The sequence below is a fragment of the Malaya genurostris genome, chromosome 3 (genome assembly GCF_030247185.1).
Source record: "Malaya genurostris strain Urasoe2022 chromosome 3, Malgen_1.1, whole genome shotgun sequence".
In the NCBI taxonomy this organism is placed as follows: domain Eukaryota; kingdom Metazoa; phylum Arthropoda; class Insecta; order Diptera; family Culicidae; genus Malaya; species Malaya genurostris.
In genome coordinates this window covers 189,393,657-189,416,099 of record NC_080572.1, presented here as the reverse complement: position 1 = coordinate 189,416,099, position 22,443 = coordinate 189,393,657, and the positions used below count along the sequence as shown (strand labels likewise).

Sequence of the window (22,443 nt, the reverse complement as noted above, 5' to 3'; positions counted from 1 at the left end):
GCTTCAAAATGGCGGATTTTTTCGTGAAAAATCGTAGTTTTCACTTTGAACAACCACCGAAAATTAAAAAAAAATTGAAAAAAATCAAACAGAAACGTTGGGGTCTAGAAAAACTTTGATTTGTTAACTTCTAACTAATCTGCCCTGAGATATAGTGGACATCGCAAATCATGATTTTTAAGAAGCGTCCTCAAAAATATCTTTTCACTGACTTCTTTCTCAATATTTTTCCACGAAAAAAATACAAAATGTTGTGAATGATGATTTTTATCATGTAAAACATTTGAATTTATTTTGTTGAACGATAATTCTGAAAAAAAATTATGATTTTTTTCATCGTTTAGACCCTACCCCCTCCTTACGTACGAGCGACGGTGTTTCCATTACCGGTTCAGTTTCGGTTTTGAGCAGCGTTAAGTAATTGTCATGCAAAATTAAATCACAAAGCTTGCTCATGCAGATAATTAAAAAACATTGAACTATTTGCTTAAATTTCATACTCAAAGTAACAGGAGCGCAGCATTTGTCTTTCTTTAATTTGTTTGATCGAAAAAGTGCATTGGAGTAAATCAACCAGCTGGAAATTAAACCAAAATCACACGAACTACCAAAACAAACCCACCTTCGGAATCGTGGAAGTCATAGTAATTATATACTCTGCACTTCTCACTAAACCACTTCCTTCTAACGGGAGTGCAGAGGAACAAAACACTAAAAGGATACAGAAAAAAACCGGCTGCATTGGGGAGCAAGACTTTCATGTGCATGTTCCCCTACATCTTATTATAATCGAGGTAAAACGAATTTCAAAGTAGAATCTTATTGGCGATTGTCTCTCGAGAGTTGTTGAATTTGGAAGGAGCTACTGTTTATTGTGGCTATCCATTCTCAGATTATAAAGAATAACGAGAGAAAATGTCATGAGACGTATGACATATTTCATAGTTACAGTCACGACGAAGTACAGTCTGCGACTGCTGCCATTTGTGCAGTTTGATTGTCTGCTGTTTCGTGTCATTCTCCAGTACCGTCTGCAACCCTGGTCGCGACTCGGTGCGGAACGTTAGCGCTGTAGAGAAGGGCACGCAAGCAAGTGACAGATTTACTTTATGCGCCGTTCGCCAAACGAGAGGCAACCAACTTGTGCGGAACTTTGCTCGTGAAAATAATCATCAACTGTGTTGAAAGTTGAAGAAATGGAAACCTTCGGGTCAAAACATTTAACAAAAAAAAACTAATGAGATTTTTCTTGAAATGGATGATTTATTAGTAGAACAATGTACCAAAATAAATGTGCATTTTTACAGTGATTTACCCCTTTGTTGGCAGCAGTCCTACACCAATTTCGCGGTTATGTCTTTAACATTACCTACTACAAGTTTTTCATTAGTATTTACTTCATCCGATTATGTCTCTGACATTACCCACCTGCCTTTTTATTCTCGTTCAAGTGTTTTCTAACGGCGTTTTCGTTTTTCATTTGCGCTACACCGGTGCAGTGCCACACTGAGGCATGAATAAACGAACAAAAATAACGAAAACAAACAGTAACCATTGACTACAATAAACGATTCCATTGCACAGAGCTACACCAAACTTTTGATGAGTGATACACCAGTGGTATCGGTGCAGAAAAAGTGTAGCACTGGTGTAGTGCAATTGGTAAAAACGAACGGTTTAGGTGCAGCTTTCGCTACACTGATGTAGTGCAATTTGAAAACGAAAACGATATAAGATTTCACGAGCAGTATCAAAGAGTGGCTTATGTGTGAATTTACATGTAATCAGCTGGTTGTCAAAAATGAATACAGTTGATTGCACACTAATAATCGTAATCTGAAGTAATTCAGAAAGAATTACGAATCAATGTTCTAAGTCTCTAAGTCGGGTAAATGACAATGGATTCCAAAAATAAGTGAACAGTTGTGGCCAAGAAAAGTAGAAGATAACTACTAATTTTGAACTGCGAATATGAAAATAGAAGTAGTTCTATCACAATTTCGATTCTATCGTCAGCCCCTCGACGAACCGCAGCGTACAGAAAGCTCCCATATATCCCAGCGACCATCTCGTGCAGTCCTGCCGTTCTGAGTCTCACGTTTTCTCGTTCCTTTGCTATGATGAAAACTACGAGACTCCCCGGCAGTAGAGAATGCAATTTCCTCGATTGTGAATAAAAGCAGCAACCCTCTCTCTTGGCAGGAAGCCCAAATGAATTTCTCTCTCTCTCTCTCTCTGTTTCGCAATGTACCATCATGCTTGCAATGGGGGGCAGGGGGATCCTGGCACGGTGCCGGTGTTTGCGGTGTGGAAACGACACTCTCTTCTTCCTGCTGGCACAACATTGTATGCTGTGCGGTAGCTCTTCTTCGTACGACTACGCGACAGAACGCTTTTAGGCAACCAGCGAGACTGACTGTAAATATTGTTGTCTAAGGTCCGGACCGAACAGTAGCAGAAGCAGCAGCGGCAGCGATAGCCAACCGATCCTTTTTTTTACTGGTGCAGAGTGTAAGTGGATGTTAGGAAATGTGAGCTTTTTACTTGGGTTCGCTGGTGAAATTATCCTCTCGGTTGATTGATGGTGGTGTTTCGATCAAATTCTGGCATGGAAATTTGATTTTGTGAATTTTTCCGGAGCAAAACAGGAAGTGAGTTGTCTCTGGGGAGGCATTGCAAAAATGGGGTGTGTGTTTATTACAACTATTACAACAACTTCCCGAAGCCCGAAGTGAACGACGAGTGCATCCTTGTCTCGGGCTTTCGGATTGCCGGGTTTTACGACCGGCGCGACATGTAATTCATCGTAACTGCAAAACTGGTGACGCCGTGTGTGCGAGAAAGTGAGAGAGAGAGGAAGTAATTTTCACCGAACCTGTTTTCACTACCAGTGGAATCGATTCTTTTCCGGTGAATAAAGCAGACAGCAGTCCTTCCGCGCTACTGTGACTGGTGTTTGTGTGTGGAAAGTGAAAACGAACGGCACATCCGCTAAACGTTATCGAACCGGTTGAGATTTTGGATTCAAAAGCAAAACTTTGTGTGGTGAAAAAAAAAATACCCGGAGGACAATAATCAACAAAAATCGGCAAACTGCGCCTCAGAGTCGTTCCGTTTCCGCCGGTTGTACCCGTGAATATGATAGCAAGTAGGTATTTTTCGTTTGTTTTTAAAACACAACTCAAAATGGTTGTAATTAATACGCGAATCTAAACGTAAACAAGTGCATGAAAATGCGTTTTTTTCTTGTGGATCATAATTTATCTGTTGCCAAACTGTAGAAAAAAAATGTTCTAAAATCCAACATTCATTAGGTACGACTCTTGCTGTATTCGTATTGCTTCATTTTCTGCGAGACGAATTCCGAACCTACCTCAAATATATTATCGATTTTCCACCAGACAGTAAAATTATTTGCAAATGTTAGTGGCAGTCCGGGGAGCCACCTTGCGGTGAGCACACCAAGCTTCGGCTTGGTGGGTGGGTGCAAGAACATAAAAAACAAACACACGAAAGAAAGTGGAAGTGGAAGTACATGTGTATTGCTACTATTGCTGCTGCATTGGTGTGGTTGTTCAATTGGTTGTAGCTTTTTCGAGGAGACGCACGGTAGCTTTTGTGGCCGCTGGGAACCGTGCGCTTTCTCCGGTAGTTTGGGAGTTGAGCCATTGTATGTATGTCGGTTTAAGTTTTGCATTTATCGAAGCTCACTCGGGTGACAGAAAATGTATACTAGGACGGTTACTTTTCAAGTATGATCGGAAGCGTCTCCTCAGAACTACTACGGTGAAATAACAGTATAAAAATAAAAAAAATTGAATGATTTTTTTTAATTTTCACGTTTTTCTTCTATTTTTCCACAATTTCTACTTACATTCCATTCCAATTGCTATGAGCAGGAATTTCTGCATATTAATGTTCGGAAGAACGTTTTTTTTGTGACGCATAAATTTTATATGAAAACGTGTTCTTTCTTTTCCTGAGACGTTTCAGCGCAACATTACTGAACGATTTGATTTAGTCTTGTCAAGATGTACAGTACAATCTTGAACTTATTTGACGTTTTTATCAGTATCTAAAATTAGAACAAAGACTAAAGAGTACAACTATGAAATGAAAATTTGTGAAAAAAAGCTTTCTCCTATCTGTGGATATCTTTTTGACCAATTAAAGTATTCCACATGTGAAACACATTCGCTGCTTTTGGGAGCACTGAACGAATTTGTCATCTACGAACTTCGAAGCTTGAAACTAGGATTCAGGCAGGTGTTAACTCAATCGAACTCCGATGACCCATTACGTATACGGAGCAAATGGTGTCTCGAGGTCACCATTCTATCGTCCAGCCCCGCCTCAATGCAATGTTTGCATCAAATGGATTCAAAGATTACAGAAATTTGGCAAGAAATCGACGCGTATTTGGTTTATGGTCTTCAGTTTTGTATGAATAATTGACAATCTATCTTACTCAATATCTCTATTAATCTTGCCAATACTCGACTTTGCAATCAATGTTTCATTTCTTACCGTATGGAAACCTTTCAAACCTTCTATTTTCTTAACCAGCCAATTGCACCCTTGAAACATAATATGATATTGCACACTTCACACTACTATTATTATTAATTTATCGTTTATTTATTCTCGGTTTTAACCATTTTATTTATTTATTCTCGTTATTTTTCTGAATATTTTTTCTGCAGACGCTCCTACATAAAACACTTATAATAGGAAAAAAACTATTATTCATACACCAAAATTTATTGTTTCGTTTTAATATTTCTTTATTCGTCAAATTATATAAGTGTGATATCCAAAATGCTAATTTATGAATTACAAGGTATGCTGCAAATGGTTTTCATGAAAACAAGTTGACAATTTAAATTCGCATTAGGGGTTAAAATGCACTTCAGCAATAGGACGTCAAGGAAAAATACTTGACCTATTTGAAGGATTTTCCATAATTTTTGCTCGAAACTAGGACTCAGGACTCAATCAAATTCCGATGATCCATTTCGTATACAGAACAAATCGTATCCCGAGGTCACCATTCTATCGACCAGCTCCGCCTCAATGCAATGTTTACATCGAATGGATTCATACATTACATTTGGTCATTCGGTCAATGAATTTTTGAGGTCAAGCATTGTTTAGTTTCATATTGAAACAAGTTAACAAAAAGTCTGGATTAGCTGAAGTCAAATTGGAACCATATTAAAAGGTTTGATTTGAATTCACTTCAGCAATGGGATGTCAAGTCGAAAAACATGACCTATTTGAAGGGTTTTCAAAAATTTTGGCAGATTTGTTATAATGGATGTGTTTTAGAGGCTTGCTGATTTGAAAATTAAATAAAACACATGCCGTATTATGACATGGCCATTTTTTTTTGTTTTTGGTGAATAATTTCTTGGCATTTAACATTTAATATGGTCTCGGGCATGAGGTCCAATTTTTAATTAATTCTTCAAGCATTCGAGAGCCTTTTTTAGCAATGACACGTTGAATATTAGTTTCCAAAGCGTCAATCGTTGCTGGTTTATCCACATCAACCAATGACTCCACGTATCCCCACAAAAAATAATCGAGGGGCGTCAAATCATAGGAACGCGAAGGCCAATTCACCGGTCCATTTTTCGAAATAATGTTCTTGTTCTTTCAATAAGTCGATTATTTCGCCCGCAGTATGACAAGTGGCACCATCCTGTTGAAACCACATTTCGTCCATATTCATATCTTGAAGATTTGACATAGAAAATTCATTGACCATGGATTTGTATCGATTTCCATTCACGGCAACGCGTCGTCCTTGCTCATTTTTATAGAAATAAAGACCGACGATTCCACCAGCCAGTACATTTATCGGGATGTATCGGTAATTCTTGAACGGCGTGTGCATTATCTTTGCTCCGAATATGGCAATTTTGCTTGTTGATTACTGAAGAGAATTTTGTGCTATAAACAGCTATAATTGAACATTGATTTTGAAAATAATGCTTATTTAATTCATGATAATTTGCCTAAAACTTTACACTGTCAAAACAACTTTCAGACAATGAAGTAATTATTGAAAAAACTAGCCTCCAGAAGAAACACTTGTTACAAACATACAAGCTAATTATCACCCTCTCATACTGCAACTAACGCAGAAGGCGATAACACCCGGTTTACGCCGTTTTATTGACCAGTTGTCATCATAGACACACTGGAAGGCATGATATAGGAGCTTGTGAACACTTAGTTATCTCACCTTTTAACGAGCTAACAGTGCCTGCTCGTTACAAATATTAGGTTTTAATGGTATTCCCATTTTCACAATAGCCTTGTTGCTCGTTGTTCATCATCAAGGGGAAGTACCTGATTAAAAAAAATAGTGAAAACATACCTTATTAGTCTCCAACTAGCAAAGAAGCTTGAAGTGATATTCGTGAGGTTGATTTAAGAGCAAAAATAGCTAAACAAAATACATATAATTGTCAAATACCAAATGAATGACACAATAAAATAAAACGATAAATATCTATTTTACTATATTTGTACATTTCACAATCTAAAATTTTAATGAACACCACAGAAATATGGGGTTTTTCTTGCATTTTTACTAAATTCACTACAACGCTGTCAAAGTTTTCTAACAATTCATTAAATACGTTTGTGTTATATAAACTGTATTATCCCTAAATTGCGCAATACTGGCCAAACGAACTGTTATATCCAATTGAAGCATTATTTTGCCATTTCATTAATAATACACAGAAAAAAATTATGAATTTTACTGGTGACAGAATACAATTCACAACTACGTAATTTTTCAAATGACGTTATTACTCCACTCGCACAGAATTTTACACGCTCCGAGTGTAATTTGCACTCGGTTAGCCAGTGCCGCTGTATGGATTTATATGTATCAATTATTCTTTGAACAGATATGAGCACTGTGGTTCAGTCAGGTAACCGATGTGCTTGTGATCTAATGTTTCTCGGTTCAAGTCGCGCTGCTGCTACCGATCTTTTGTTTTTCATTTCATTCGAATTCAAGCCATGTAATTTTCACACAATTTTACCTGTTCTTGAATATAAATTTGTGTGAAATACGACGCTCCATTTATGTGCATCTTATAGGATGCAAAATCACAAGATTTTTTCGAACTGTGTATAATGCCCAAATAAACAATAATAGAAAAATGAACTTTTACGTTGATAAAAGTTTGCTATCGCTTTACATTGATACCAAATAGTGAGTATATGATACATGAGAGAAACATTGAAATAATTAGAAATGTTTTATGCTGTTTTCTAACTGAATTTGAACTACACTGATGGATGCACTTCATGTTTTGCTACAGGTGTGATACTCAAAACGCCACTCGCAAATAAGTACAAATGCAAGCGATGCCAGACTTTTTGTTATTGTTCATCGTGAATACAACTTACTTTACAATGGGACGCCTTTTCAAAATTTACCCTGTACAAGAAGGGATAGAACCTAATCGCAAATATCTCTTGTTATATTCAACGCATCAACATAATTTTTCCCCATAGCGTCAGCAATATGGTCAGCTATTTATGGTAAAATTTTCAGTAGTATGAGAATACCACAAAAACTCAAAATTTAAGTTTTCTTAAATGTTTGGTATGAACAATCATTAAGGTGAAATTTAGTGCCAAGTAAGATGCGTGAAATTCGCAAAACACATGAATTAAACGAATCATCGCACAAAGCGCATCGTGCAAAACCGACGACACACGAAAAGGCAGAATATTTTCAGTGGTTGGGTGTAGTGTAGGCTTACGGCATGTCTTGTTCGCTAATGAGACACACACTAACTATGATAAATTTTTAATTAAAATATAAAAACCAAAACCAAAATTGATATTCTCGCCTATTGGGAAATTGTGCCTTGTTACAGATCAAAACCTTTGACATGATGATAATACTTCATCTAGCTGATTCTAACTATGCATCAATTTAAAAAAGGGCTGAGTAATATTCGAACAAGATCTTTTTTAATATGGAATTACAACTGGCTCGTAAGATGTTCACTAAAAATATTTAGTTTTAGATGTGCATATCATGTCAGTATTCACTTAAAATTTACCATTTCTCATGCCTTCTAAAGAATTATAGATACTTTATATTTTAGAGCTCCTGAACTCGGTGTGAATATATTCTTTCAAACCAAGAATCAGAACAAATTGGCTCAAATGGCACGTTCCCCTTGATATTTGGAGATTTGTGCCTCAACAAGTAAGTTAAGACAATTAAGTTATTGAAATTAATGTCATAATAGTCCTCATGTTTAGAAATCCTAGATTACTAAAAACGATTTGTTGTGGATTTTTCAATTTATGAATGAGTTTGAACATTGAATTTTGTATTAATTCTTTCTTGTCCCCGTAATTTTTTTCTCTCGTATATCCCGCCTGTAATTGTACTATTACAATTTTGCAGGTGACGCATTGAAAGTTTTCGAATTTCACACTATCAATCAACTAGTACGTGCAAATATCGATATTCGGTTGTGTGGAAAAAAACATGAAAATTTTATTCGTATTCACGTCATCCAGTTATGTCTCTGACATAACCCTCTCGCAGAGATGTCCATTTCCTCTGTGTGATGAAGAGCAAGTATAATTTCTCCCCTCGCACTGACAACATCAACGAGAGCTCTTCTCTTTCACACATATACACCACTGTTATATAAAGTGTACACGCATCATGAGAGCGTGTGTTTATTCTCTTTCAACTGTAGCACTGGATCATACTAAATTGCTACAGCAGAGCTCTGAAATTCTCTGAGGTGGATGAAGATATGTTTCCAAAGTGTGAACGCCGGCGAAGATTCTGATGTACGTTTCGCATAAAAGAAGCATGGGGCACGCATATTCAGCAAAAGTGCAATTTATCGTTTAAATTTAGTTTTTCCTTGCTGCGAAAAAGATTGTCATTACAAGGCCATCATTACCTTCTATAAGTTTAAAAATTAAATCACAGAAGTGTTAGCTCATTAGCATGCCCCAGTGGTTACTTGGGTGTAAGGAGTGTATCGAAAATAAGCTATCCACATACATTTGTGTTGTACGCATGTATTTGTGATGGTTTTTATGCTCAGATCACAGCATGCTGTATTGTATAATTGTATTCGCGTCTATTGCAGTGTCCGGATGCTTGCGTTTTGATGGACGATGAGACTTATGTAAAGGAGGACTCAAAAACCCTTCCAGGTCCACAATACTTTACTGTCGTCGTTGGGGAGAATGTGAGTGATGCGGATAGGTCGATTCAAGTTGAGAAATTCGGTCGAAAGGTACTGGTATGGCAAGCAATATGTTCCTGTGTTTTGAAGTCAACCATTTTTTAAACTACCGGAACTATAAATGCAGCAATCTATCGATCTGAGTGTCTCCGGAAGAGATTGCTGCCTTTATATAAGAAGCATAGTACACCTTCACTGTTTTGGCTGGATTTAGCGTCGGCTCACTATGCCAAAACCACTCTCAATTGGCTTGAGGAAAAGAGTATAACTTTCGTTGAGAAAAATATCAATCCACCAAATTGCCCTCAACTTTGACACATCGAACGTTACTGGGCAATCGTGAAGAGGGTCTTCAAGAAGACTGGTAAGGCAGCGAGAAACATGCAGGAGTTAAAAAAAATTGGGCTCAAACGTTCAACAATGCGATGCAACACTTGTCCGGAACTTGATGAAGAGCGTTCGATCAAAAGTTCGAAAATTCGTGAAGGAATAACTTAAATTTCATCCGGTTTTCATTATGCTCAAGTTTAACCTCGTACAATAAACGATCAATTTTTAGTTTGAATAAAATATCGCTTTTGATCATAATTTGAAAGAAAAATTTGTGGATAGCTTATTTCCGATACACTCCTTATTTAGACGAGAGCACGTGAGAGCGATTCATGCTAAGAGAATGTGTTTCACTAGCACCAGCTGCTTTAATCACAAGCACACACTAAATTTCTGTCTATTCGACACTGAGAAGAAGTGCGCTTTCCTTTTTGTGTGATGTTCGCTTCTTGTATACCCTGTGTAGACATAAATCTTGCACCAGTGTGTTTTCCCTCTGGTGAAATGACATCACTGCCCTCTCGCCTTTTAGCCTTTCCATATAGAAAGACTATACAATCACTGTGAAAACTGAATTTTGAATCGAATAGCATATACCATTCGACTCAGTTTGACGAACTGAGCAAATGTCTGTGTGTATGTGTGTATGTACGTATGTAGGTGTGAATGTAACCAAGAATGTCAGTCAATTTTTTCAGATGAGAAAATGCTTCACAAACTCAGATTCAAATGAAAGGTCTTATGGTTCCAAGGACTACTTTTACATTTTATCACTATCCGACTTCCGTTTACGGAATTACAAAGCAATACGTGCAAATCTATCAGAAAATGCGCACTCAATTTTCTCGGAACCTTCTTAACCGATTTTTACAAACTAAGATACAAATATAAGGTCTGAAATTCTTTAAAAAATCCTCGAAAAGTTTATCCAGACCCGATTTCCGGTTCCGGTATTACAGCGCGATAAGTAAAAAATTTTCATTTTCATGAGTATTTTTTCACAAGTGATGGCTAAACGAAGTGCGAATTTTTATGAATCTTACTGGTAATTTCATCCTTGTTAGTTGATCGATATATAAATCTACTTTGGGACTATAAGTCACCTGTTTCCGTTTTCGAAAGCACCGGTAATAGTGAAGACAAGCTTAAAAAAACGGAACACACTTCAACTTTTCAGTAACGGTTAAACCGATTTTCACAAATCATCATTCAAATTAAAGCTTTCAATGTCTTGAAAGATACTGTGCAATTTCATGCAGATCCGACTTCCGGTTCCGAAATAATAGAGCGGTGAGTGTCAAAATGTTCAAAGTGTCATACAAAATGATGCAAAACCGGTACGCATCGGTACGTACTGGTACGGAAGAAAAAGACACCACCGCCTAGCACACAGCGTGCTTTGGTCAATTTGTATATCGTGCAGGGTTGCCACATTTAAAACTATTTTAACTTGACATAACTGTTTACCAACTGAAAAAGTTGTGGTAGTTTATCCACAAAGAAAGTTTTTGGTTTTATTCAAGCTTAAAAAAAACTTGACAGAATCTTCCAGTGATGTTTCTGAGAATATAAGTAACATGAGAAAGGCATCATTACACCATTAGGTGGATTAAAAAAAAGGTTTTATAAAGAAAACTACCAAACTTGCCAAATTTTCATTTATTTTTTTGTCGAATTTACTTGAAAAAGTGAGATAATCTCTATATCTCAAGAAGAACTGGATATTGCTACATAACATTTACACTGTAGCAGTTTCTATTTTTAAATTTCATTTATTTTACCCCCAATTTAACCATTTTACTCGTTCACCGGGGAGCGTAGCAGTCTCTAATAAAGAATAACAACTACATAAAAATAGAATATTAGGGATTCCACAGTTTTTTTTGATCCACTATCAAAATCTTGGAAGAAAAAAACCTCGTTTACAGGAGAAGCTCTCCTTAATATTTTTCATATGCTTTCGTGATACGAGGGAGACGGAATATGTTTGTATTCGTTCAGTTAGGGCATGTTCAGGAGTGTTCTAGTTCTAGATGCATAATTTATGTCAGTTACAAAATTTAAATCTGGGTTTTATAACAAGAAAAACTGGCAGCCCCAGCAGTGTTTCACTCGTGTTTCAAATATACAAAAAATAGAACGGCATTGTAGACCAGTTTTAAATTTGATAGAAGAACTGGTCGAATAAATAAAACTAGAACGGCTTGCTGGCGGCACGTTTGTTCCAGTTTCTGTTCTATTATAGATCTTCCATATAGAACTTTTAACTGCTGAATTTGCTCTTACCGTACGATTCTTTTCGAGCTTCTTTCGAAAACTATGCAGCATTGGAAGCTGACTTTGCACTATCACTTGAATAGTTAATGTGATGTTTTTTTCTACGAATTATACACAACTATGATTAGATTCCGATGATTCAAAGTGTGAATCTTGGAATGCTTCGTAACGGTTCCAAGTGGCACAACTGCAACACATCATGAATATATAAAACTAGTGCGAGTTTTTGAGTTCTCAAACCAATTTTTTCTTTTTTGAATTTCATCGAAGGAATCAAGAAATTGTACAATATCTCTTTAGCATCGAAATTGATTATTATATCTTATTTCGTTATCGATTAGGTTCAATTTAAAAAAAATACTATTGAATAAACTGCTTATGATATCATTCTATTCTGAATGCTAGAATACCAAATAACCGAAAAACTCGTTTCCTTTACATACTTTGTTACTTTGATGTTACAATAAAAGAATTTAATACTTTATAGCTCTTTTCTCATGCAGAATTTGTTATGAATTTTGATATTTTACCTCTTATTTTGAACTAAATAATAATATAGTATTTTATATTTCAACTCCTATTTTAAACTAAATAATGTTAATTTCTACCATTGAGATGTTTGGTATAATAATTAAATTTGTTATTGGTTTGCAAATCACTTCTAGCCGGTTATGAACACGGAAAGATCGAAGTCAGCATTTTGGCGAAAAAAATAGTTGATTTTCTGATTTTAGTTAGTTATTTTTTGAGACAACTAAAAAAATCTTACTTTTGCTAATTTAGACTTTTTAATTCTCATTCCCTTAATTATAATAAAATATTTTTTTAAATGGCTATATTTTTAGATGATTTCACCAATTAAACGTGCTGTCATTTCTTAGCTAAGGCACACTTCATTTCCATTAAACTAATTTTTCAGTTGAATTATAGAAATAAAACGTTGTTTTCAACCAACATAAATTGTTGAATTGGTTTCTGAAATTTGCAGCTATATGGCGCTCTGTCACCGAAAAAACGTTAACACCTTAATGACTACTAGCCACTAGATGGCACACTACTACCGAAAAAAATTTCAGTCGCGGATGTCTTTTCTATAGGGACCGTGCACGAGGGCGTGGTTTAGTGGCCGGCGACGACAGCGCACGAGGCGGCGAGTGGAAAAAATAATGCTACCATAGCAAAACTTGTAAACTGAGTTTGAAAATACTTTCTAGCGAATTTTCTCTGCGGATTTTTTTCCGAACCCTATGGAATTATTCGCGTGTGGTGCAAACGATTGTTCAACATCGACTGACTATTAAATTTTGAATCGAATTATTCATTCTGTATCTAAATACGGCCACGTCATTTTCTGTCATTGCAGTTGGATTTGTGTCTAATATTTGTCATATTCACTCAAATTCAAACACTCAAACGATATTCTCAGCACATTAAATGATTTTTTAATCGACTTGACCGGAAACACTGAAAAATATCTTGCTAAAACATTCTAATTTCAGACCTTTTGTAAAAATTGCTTCTGTGTAATTTCTTTTTATACTTTCACTCAAAGAAAGTACCCAAAGAAAAAGTTTAAATATTTTTTAAATGAAGTAAGTTTTTCTCGAAGTTATTCTTACTTTCGCTGAATTGCAATTATTACACCACTTGCTATTACTTTATTTTCAGAGCAAACTAGCAACCCAAATAACTTTCCATCCGTCAAACTTTGAAATGGGCCACAGTTTTAGATAAATTTAGCTAGTCGATAAAAAATAACTGCCCGACTGTCAAATTTTAACTAAAAGTTCAAATAATTCACAGGATGGTCCATACTCTTAGAATGGAGGAAGAAAATAAATTGTAATCGTAAAAATGCTAGCAATCTCACGAGTAGCCAGTTTGACGTATATTGAAAATACGAGTCACGAAGCTAGCAACAAATAATCATTTTATTGAAACGCTGAACTGTTTTACCTTTCTCATATAGAAAGGTTATACAATCACTTGAAAATCGACTAGTAAAAATTGGCCAAGTGTCATATGCCATTCCACTCAGTTCGTCGAGCTGAGCAATCTATCTTTGTGTGTGTGTTTCTCGAAAATGACTTAATCGATGTAGACCAACTTAGATTCAAATGAAAGGTCTCATGGTTCTACACGGAATTCTTGAATTTCATCCGGATCCGACTTTCGGTTCCGGAATGATAGGACAAAGTGTGTTAAAAATTGTGTACCGTCACTTGAAGAGTCGAAAAAAGTAAAAAGTTGTCTAAATTGGTCTCGAAAGTATTCCCGGTTTTTGAATAACGACGCAGATAATAGTCATACACTCAAAAAAGGATTTCACTTACTTTTATACTTAGTCCGGTATTCCTAATCTTAGGTTCAAATGAAAGATCTTATGCTCCTACCGAAAATTGAGCATATTTTTTGGTTGCAATTAAAATCATGTTAGTTGATGGCCATACGAACCAACTTCGATTATACGTTCTCGGGTTCTAGTGCCCGAAATACCTACAATAGTGGAACTCCCTTCGTTTTCTCATCGATGTCAGAGAACTGTTTCATTCTGTAGGTTATACTAGTTAATGCACAAACAATCTCTTTGGTTTATTTTAAGAATAGGAGAGAAATATTTTTAATAGAATACCACAGTATTATATATGAGGATATGATTGATGTGAAAAAAGGATCATTACACCACTATGTTGTATTAAAACAGGTTTTTGACTATTTTATTCAGCGTGAACATATGCACGGAACGACCGAAATCAGCATTTTCGCGAAAAATTTAGTTGATTTGATGATTTTAGTTAGTTATTTTTTGAGACAACTAAAAAAATCTTACTTTTGCTAATTTAGATTTTTTATTCTCATTGCCTTAATAATAATAAAATATTTGTTGAAATGACTATTTTTTTTAGTTGAAGTCACAAATTAAACGTGCTGTCATTTCTTAGCTAAGGCACATTTCATTTCCATTCAACTAATTTTTTAGTTGAATTGAAGAAATAAAATGTTATTTTCAACCAATATGAAAGGTTGAATTGGCTTCTGCAATCTGCAGCTATATGGCGCCCTGTCACCGAAAAAACGTTAACACCGTAATGACTACTAGCCACTAGATGGCACACTACTACCGAAAAAAAACTTCAGTCGCGGTGGTCTTTTCTATATTGGTAGGTATAAATACGATGTTGTATTGGAGAAAAAGAAATAAACGAAACGTAAACTTCTTTTTGAAAATTTTTCTTCTAAATCGCTGTTTTCTTCATTCGACTTCGCGAAATCGACTCTCTCACTGAAAACTTTAAGCACTCGGAAAACAAACCGAATGCATATACAATTAGAATGCAACATTCGAGACTCACTTCACTGTTCCGCGTAAAAACATTATTACGCACAATAGCTTCAAGTGCGCACAAATTCTGAATAAATACGATTTCCACTAACAGTTTACGACATTTTTACATATCGGTTTAGAAATTTAAATAAAGATATATCGAACACATGCGAAAAACATCAAAACAATTTTCAAGCAGTTTCAATAAGAGTGTCCTTTTTAGCTTTTTAATGGATTGTTTTGCTTTGACACTTCTCGTGAGTTTTTGGCTAATAAACTTGTTAATAATACCCATTTAGTTTTGTTTTCTTTGTGCTGTCCTTCAGTAATGACGGTGATAGATAAATAGAAACAAATTTTCTGATTTTAATACCAAAATTAGTTATCAAGGAGAATTTCGTGTTGGATTGAAATATTGCTGATTTGTGTCCAGAATATTCGCCAACTAAACACATTCTCTAAAAATAAGAGTTTTTTCCAGCAAAGTAAATTCTCAATTTTAACTAATTTTATAGTTATTTTGGAAATTTTGTTGTTAAAATCAACTGATTCTAAAACAGTAATACGAATTAGGCGCAGAGCTAATTTCGGTCGTTCCGTGAACTAATCCTAAATCAAACTAAGAATTCTCAACTATTTATGACGACCGAGGTATAACAACAATGGTATATTAACTTTATTTAAATTTTTAAGAAAATAATTGATGTTCTCATTAAATTATCTGGCACAAACATCTGAAGATCGCGATTGCCCATTTTCTAGTGTCATGCAAGTTATTGGTATCGAAGCAAAGCACGATTTTGGCAGAAAGTTATATTTACTGCTAGAATGCAAACACACAGCTTTGTTTCGAATTTTAGGACTCGATTTAACGGAAATTTCCGATTTAAATTTGACAATATGCTCATTCTTTGTAGCGAAAAAAACAATCCCTATCGTTTTTCAATAACCAATATAATAAAAAGGCATCGCTGAATCAAATTACCATCGAGAAAATCGTAATAGGTATTCAGTTTATAAGCGTTCGAATAGCATTGAGATTGTTTAGCTGCTGTTTTAAAACATATTCATACAATATTTCACATTTAATAATTTATTCGAAGCGCTTGAATATTCTATTTGAAACGTCTTGTTCAATGTTTTTACGATCATTAAAACTGTCTTAATGATTCCAATTTACCTTGGTGTTCAAACAAGTTTACTTCAGAAAACCTTAGAACTCCTACTAATATATCTGTAAAACATGCAAACTATAGATCTAATCCATCTACAACCATCCACGCCACATAGTTAAATACCCAAATAGCCAATTCATTTTAATTGTAGTTCAAATGTGTTCTCAGCCCGACCGTTCTAAGTCGACAATCATGCATTCCTGAACTGATAGCGAAACCGACGAAATCAAATAGCGACTTTAGAAACCGCATCTCAAATAAGGCTCCGCCCCACCCGGCCCCTGCTCGGTCGGCCATTGACGATAACGATGTCGCCCTGTAGTGTGCATCCAGCAGAAAACGGTTTTGCAATCTCACTCGCTGCCCCAACCCATCCCATGTTTCGTTTCTTATCTTCAAATCAACCGAACACTTCTCGTCACGGTGCACACAGAATAGGGTGCCCGTCGTTAGTCGCTACCGGTCTGCTTAATCGCTGGAAACCCGGACGATGCACACGCGAAACTGTGCAGTCTCCCGCTGGGTCCTCTTCCTCTTCTGCTTCTTACCCGATTCACCCTTACGCCCGGCCCGACGTGACGAGATAGTTGCAACAATAAACAAACAGACTTTGCGTTCTACTCGCCACCAGCAGCACTGCCACCGCCAGGTTCCGCTCTTCTAAGTGACAAACAATCATTTGTTGCGCGCGTACTTGACTCCCTAATGAGGAAGTGGTGCAAAGGGCAGCAGTTAGATGGGGAGCTAGAGATAGGAACGATCGTCTCGAAACGTTGTTGGATGCAAAGTTTGCGTCAATCACGCGCGCGTGCCAGGGAATTCTGAAGGTTTTGAGGTTTTTGCATTGATCACGTTAGATTTTACTCCCTTTTTTTCGGCTGGATAACGGTCAAGTCAAGGCCGCTCCGGCCACGACGGCACGTGAGGCACGGGTGGTCAGCTCTGCGTGATGATCGACTGTGATCTAGTACCGCACACGTGCCGCTTCTATCGACACTCGTCGCTGGATCCGTTTGAGTTGTTTATTTACATAACACTAACCACTCCCCTCTTCTCGGGCACACAGAAGATGCAACCTCGTTGCACCTCGTTTTGCAGCTTGTTTATGAATGCAGAAAATGGTCCTAATTGGGTCTGTTCTGATGGGCAACGCGGGGAAAGCTGGACTGGCTGGGAGACAGGAGACCGGAACGATCGGAATAAATACTAATTATCATGTAATACGACAACGACGGGAGTGCGGGGGTGGTGGCGGCGGCCGCAGAGGTGGCACGGCCTTGTTCACGACATCATGTGACCGTCGGGTGTGAGATGGGGAATAGTTGATGTTATCAGTACGAAACGTATCACAGAATTTTATGGAAGCTTCGAATGGCTTTGGTTTCGGTTAACAAAATCTACACTATTATTTATTACAGTTTTTTCAATAGGATAATAGATTCATCTCCCGGGACAGAAAAACTTCCTTGAGAATCGAAACCAGGTAGGCTGCAAGAAATGGGTTTCAAGATTTCCGAACCAAGAGCTTTCGTACTGCTTAGTTTAGAAAAGTCCATCATGAGATTTTGATATGTTAGAGCTAAATATAACAAAAGGTGAGTGGGTTATTTCAAAGCCACAACTGGATGACGTGAATATAAACTAAACTGATATATTTCCAATCACACTTCCGAATATCGACAATCACTCTAATTGGTTAATTGGTTAATTTTTTCGCTAGAACATAAAAAATACAAAATGTAATGAATGTTAATGTCCATAATATGTTTTTATATTATTCAAGCCCGGCATTCTTGATAATAGTAGTTCTGAAAAGAACATTTTAAATAGGCGTTGGAGCTGGAGGATGCGATATTGATACTGGTACTGAATACTCATGGCAAAAATAACTTACACGTTGTGAACTGCGCAAAAGCGAATTTTCCAACTGTTCTTTATTTTACTGTTGTCTGTTGTCCGTCTCCGTAAAGTACGAACTACATTAACTACTGACACAAGCTAATAAAAAGGACTCTATTTAAATAGTTGCGTCATCAATCGTTTACAACCCATAAGGTGGGGCCAACGAGACCAAAAGTACAACAAAATAGAAATTCTTCATTGATTATTCCAATGTCGTCTAGCATTTTTTATTGGAGAAAAATATAAAATAGTTCTGAGGGATCGATCCGGAAGTGTTGATTTTCTTCGTATGAAAACCGTCACAATCTGTTTCTTCGCGTTTGGTCAGTGCATAGATAGAGTAAACATTGCGTCTGCTTAGCGGTTTAAATTTAACTGCTAGGCGCGAGATGAAAATTCACCTTGAACTGCTTTAAAAACTGACGAGCTGAAGGCGAAACGCAAAGAGATAGAAACAAAATATGTGCTTTCTGCACAAACCAACAAAACCACTAAATGTTCTTCAAAATCTTTTCATCCAGTTCGCTTTCACATCTCATCCAAGTCAGTCGATAAAACAAAACCGCTTACGTTCGGGACAGAAGAAACCACTTACAGTATTGTTTAGTGAACAATAGAACGACCTCGAAATGAGTGAACCAAGCGAACAAAAGCTACCGCCGGCACGAAATAATACAATTGTTGTTGACATCAAGCAGTGCAAAATTCGATCTTCGATACGAGAACTTTTAAGTGTGTACATAATAATAGCATGTTTCAATCTTACCATCACTTGAGCTTGAACCTCAATAAATATTTTTAGCAATCAAATGAACAGCCTCTGGTTTTGAACCATATTAATCTAGCTTCTGATACCTAAATGATAGTACAAACACCTTATTAGCACTCTAATATACGACTCTGAACTGATAATAGTAATAGATAAGCTACCAACATTTTTGCTTGTAAGGGTTTCAAAGGATATTGTTGAGCTGGAAGTCACAATCATGAATTGTTGAACAATCTAAAACATAATTTTCCGTTGTCTACTCATCAAATCCGATACGAACATATTCTTGTTGTGATTGTTCGCAAAAAATGTAGATGGTCAGTGTATATTTTTGAAAGTTTCCACTTGATTCCATACATTTTTTTAGATGCACATAAATGGAACGTCGCCGTTCACGCAAATTTACTTGGAAGAACATTTAATATTGTGTCTAAAACTCCATAACATGAAATTATTCGAAATAAAAAAAAATGAATACTGATAGCGATCACCGCAACTTGAACCGAGAATCATTGGATTACAAAGGACGTCTTTTAATCGGTTGAACCATAGAAGCACGCATCTGCTTGGCTGGTAAAACGTGCATTTAAATACATACACCAGCTAGAAGAATGCAAGTTACAGTCGAAACCAGTAAAATTCATGTTAATCTAACATTATGTCATTACAAATGAAATTTTCCAAATTTTGTGCTAGGGCACATAACTGTTTTTATTACGTTTACGTTTCGTCTTTGACTCATCAGTGCAGTGGTTATGTGCCCTAGCACAAAATTTGGCTAACCCCTAAATGACCAAACCTGCATCGGCCAAAAATAGTCGAAAACACGTTTTCGTTCGGCACGTCAGAAAAGACATTGCACTCCGTTGCAAAACAAAAAGTGTTCTGTAAGTAGCAGAAACTTTACGTCTGCTTAGCGGTTCAAATTAAACTGCCGAGTTTAGCACTAAGCAGTTCAATTTGAACTGCTCTGCACTGATGATTCAAAGACGAAACGTAAACATAATAAATGAAATTTTCCGTTATTTGACAAATTAGGTCTCTATGGATTTCATCGTTTGAGGGATTAAGTCATCTGTAAAATTCAAATTTTGTGGGTTTGTAGAACCTAACCTTCACATCATTTTTGTACAATAGATAGTTCCAACTATTTCAGGCAAAACGATCAATTCTACAAAAACCTGAGTTCTTCAAATCAAATTGCCAAATATCTCGTGAACGGCTACGCCTAGAGGAAAGATGGTAATGCAAATTTAACTTATAAAAAAGTAATGCGTGTAACGCTTCGTAGCACCTATAACTTACAAAAAAGTAACGCATGTAACACCTAAATCTTACAAAAAAGTAACGCTTATAATGCTTCATAACGTCTATAACTTACAAAAAAAGTAACGCATGTAACACTTCATAATGTTTATTACTTACAAAAATGTAACGCTAAAAATTACAGCATGTAACGCTTCGTAACGCCTATGACTTACAGAAAAGTAACGCATGTACGGCTTCGTAACATCTAAAACTTACCAAAAATGTAAGGCATATAACGTTTCGTTATAGACGTTACAAAAAAGTAACGAATATAACACTTCGTAACGTCTATAATTTACAAAAAGGTAACGCATGTAACGCTCCGTAACGCCTATAACTCTCAAAAAGACAACGCATGTAACGCTTCGTAACGCCTATGACTTATTAAAAAGTAACGCAAGTAACGCCGTGAAATCATATTCTAGGGTTAAAATTACAATTTTTCATGAGAAACTCGAAATTCTGCAAATGTATTAAAATTGTTCTAGCAGTAACTTCTTTCTTTTTAAAAAGACACCAATTAAATTAATATCAAATGTTTGAAATAAAAGTATTACAAACAAAACAATAGCAACACAACTTATATTCTTATTCTTGAAAAACCACTCAACGTTCTTTATCGGTGTACGTTTCGTTTAGAGTTTTCCTATTGGTTTTCTACAATTTTGCCTTTCTCATATAGAAAGAATATGCAATCACTTTGAAAACCGACTTTTGAAACGAGGCTCGGATGATCGAATGTCACACACCATTCGAACCAGTTCGTCGAGAGGGCAGCATATCTATGTGTGTGTATGTGCAAAAATATACACTCGAAAGAGATAGCTGAACCGATCTTACCAAACTTAGATCAAAATGAAAGACTTCACAGTCCCATAGAAAGCTATTGAGTTCTATTATGGTACGACTTTCGGTTCCGAAAGTAAAGGATGATAATTTCAATTTTTCGAGTTTTGTTACCAGTGCAGTAAAATTCAATTTTCAATCTAATCATATCAGATGAAAATGAAATTTATAGCCACTCACCGTCAGCATATCGATACAAATTCATTTGACATTTGCTGTCATTTTCAAGTGAAGCTCCTAGAATTCATCGTCAGATGAATAATCGTACCTAGTCTTTTGAAGTTTTGCTTGCTCAGTTTCAAGTGCCAAGCAGTCTAACTGCTTCATTGTCTTCGCTGTTGGTGGTGAGCAAGTTCGAATGAATCAGCTATCTGGTTTGTCTTTCATCTGTTATCTTCAACCAATTAGAATATTCATATGAACCTCATTTGAAGAAAGCTCTCACACTATTGAAAGAGATTTTTTGTTACTTCAAGAGATCAACTGACGGCGGTTAAACTGAGCTTTGATTTGAAGAAAATCGACCAAAGAACTGAATGCTGCCCGTTCGGTATGTCAGCGAACGTTGTGTGAGTCAGAGTGTGAAGTTTTCTGCAGTAGAGATATCGTCAGGGTGTTTCACATTCGTTTTCAATTGAATCGAATGAAGTTTTACTGCACTGATTGTTACATACATGATGCCGTAGAAACAAATGAAGCACTCGGAATCATCCATATAATCCTTACATTGTGCCTATCTTAGATTCAATATCCAAACCGGATACTCAAATGGGCTTCAAAAATACCATTGAACCATGAATACATAATCAATTTCCTTTGTTCTACCATTGTGGGTCATGATTCCGAGCAGTCTAACAACGAGATTCAATTTGTTTGCAATTGTCGTGTTGCAAAATGACTGTACGCTGATAGATCGACAAATGTTATATAAACACTTCGGGGCACAAAGAAGCACTTCAATTTCACATACAAAAAAAAAAACATGCAGCAATTTCAACATCCCTTTCTTTTGAAATCCTACTCACTGACACAGCCAATCCCTTCTCGTAGTTCATACATTCAATCTAGCCGTGATTAGGTTCGTCTTATCAATAGTTCGCAACCAGCCGCTGTATACTCACAGTCAAATCCAGCCAGGCTGGGCAAAACTGCGACGGCTCTCCTGCTAACTAGACTTCTGGAATAGTGAATTCCCACTTTTAGTAGTTAGCTAACTTGCACTAGGCACTGGTTGCTAGTCGTTGTCAGTCGTCT

The 22,443-nt window shown here is 36.4% G+C and overlaps 1 protein-coding gene across 2 annotated transcripts in view; it reads left to right on the top strand.

The window, feature by feature from the left end:
• The window catches only part of LOC131437739 (PR domain zinc finger protein 1), a 153,225-nt gene that overhangs the window by 74,659 nt on the left and 56,123 nt on the right, over positions 1–22,443 (top strand). Inside the window, exon 1 of one of the 2 annotated variants that reach the window (XM_058607280.1) lies at positions 2,342–3,148. The exons of the other annotated variant lie outside the window; for it this stretch is intronic. The gene's annotated coding sequence lies outside the window, so the exon portion shown is untranslated. Of the gene's footprint in view, positions 1–2,341; positions 3,149–22,443 lie in introns of those variants that run through there. 2 annotated transcript variants of the gene reach the window in all.